The sequence below is a fragment of the Marmota marmota genome, unplaced genomic scaffold, assembly GCF_001458135.2.
Source record: "Marmota marmota marmota unplaced genomic scaffold, marMar, whole genome shotgun sequence".
Classification (NCBI taxonomy): Eukaryota; Metazoa; Chordata; class Mammalia; order Rodentia; family Sciuridae; genus Marmota; species Marmota marmota.
Window position 1 is genome coordinate 9981388 of NW_026000075.1, and position 2151 is coordinate 9983538.

Here is a 2151-nt window from a genome sequence, read left to right on the forward strand (position 1 = left end):
GGCCGCACGCATGCCAGGCGAGTGCGCGCTACTGCTTGAGCCACATCCCCAGCCCGAAAAATTTAAAATTTTTAAAATGATAAACATATGAGAAATCAAAACCCTCATACATTATTGGCAGATAAAATGTTACAACATTTTTGGCAATAGATCTAGCAGACATCTACCTTGTGACCTTGATATATACCAAAGAAAAATCAGTACATATGTCCACAAAAATTGTATAAGAATGTTCATAGCAATTTTACTTACTGTAACATCTGGGAAACAGCCCAGATGTCTGTCAGTCAGATAATATAATTTTTACTTTAAAATTTTGTTTTATTTTTATTTTTTGGTACTGGGGATTTGTTGTTATAATTGTTTTTGGTACTGGGGATTGAACCGAGAAGCACTTTTAACACTGAGCTACTCCCTAGTACTTTTTTGTGTTTTATTTTCAGCAGGATCTCACTAAGTTGCTTAAGTTCTCCCTAAATTGCTGAGGCTGACTTTGAACATGCAATCTTCTAGCCTCAGCCTACAGAGCCACTGGGATGGGAATACAGGCACTGTGCCCAGCAAGAATATATTTTCTACAACTGTGGTATATTCACTCATACAAAGGAATATTGCTGAGGAAAAGAAAAGAAGGAATCATTTCACAGCATGGATGGCTCAAAAACATTGTGCTGAATGAGGGGGGAAAATAAGAAGCTTTATACAAAAGAGTGAGTCTATTTATATAAGATTCTAGAACTGTCAGATCCAATCTGCAATGGAATAAAGTCAAAACAGCAATTGTCTCCTAGGGGACAGAGACAGGGAATAAAAGAGAAGATCCCTGATGACTATTGGAGTGGATTTTGCCTTTGGATTACACAGGTACCTGTACTTGTCAAAATTCTGACTATACACTTAAAATCTGTACATTTCTATCATATGAAAAGTTCACTTCAAAAGAGAAAATAAACCAGGCACAGTGGCACACACCTATAATCTCAGCAATTTAGGAGGCTGAGGCAGGAGGATTAAAAATTCAAGGCCAGCCTGAACAACTTAGGCCCTGTCTCAAAACATAAGAAAGACCTGGCACATAGCTCAGTGGTAGAGCACCCTGGCTTCAATCCCCAGCATCACAACAAAAAGACAGACCATAATTTTAGTCTCATTAATGATAAGCATGTTGAAGCTTTTAATTGTATACATATCAGTAGTTTACTTTGAAATGTATTAAAAAATAGAAGATGGCTAAATAGAGTTACGTGATGAAACAGAAATAGTAAAATATTAGTGGTATAATCTAGGTTGGCTGTAGATAGGTCTTCACTGTAAGATTATTTTAATTTAGCTGTATAATGTACACACACACACCCACACACACACACACACATGTCCCGTCTGGCAGGACACATCAACATGGGCAGCGAACCTAGATGGGGAGGAATGAAGGGACAAGAGACACGAAAGGTGACAGCAAGACAGGAATTCTGATCAAGCTGCAAACTTTTATTGTTCACACAGGGGTATTTATATGCTGGGGATGGGGAAGCTCTCTAATCAGCAATTGCTGGATGTGGGTGGTAAAACTGCCAGCTGCAAGATGTCTGATGATCCTGATAACCGCAGGATGTTCCAGGGAGATAGGTAGCTGCAGGATGTCTCCCAGGGGGCTGTCAGGCTATTCTTTGAAGGAGAATTTCCTTCTAGTCCCTGACACACACACACACACACACACACACACACACACACACCAGGGATTGAACCCAGGGGCGCTTAACCAGTGAGCCACCTCCCAAGCCCTTTTTTATATTTTATTTAGAGATAGGGTCTTGCTGAGTTGCTTAGGGTCTCACTAAATTGCTGAGGCTGGCTTTGAACACATGATCCTCCTGCCTTGGCTTCTCAAACTGTTGGGATTACAGACATGTGCCACTGCACCCAGCTCTGTATAAAATTTTTCATGAAGCCAGGTGCAGTGGTACATGTCTTTAATACCAGCTACTCTGGAAACTGAGGCAGGAGGATCACAAGTTTGAAGACAATCTTGAGTTTTAGAGTGAACTTATTTCACAATAAAACAAAAAGTGTTAGAGATGTAACTCAGTGGTAAAGCACCTGGATTCAGTCCCCAGAAACTAAAAAAAAAAAAAAAAAAAGGAAAAAATTTAC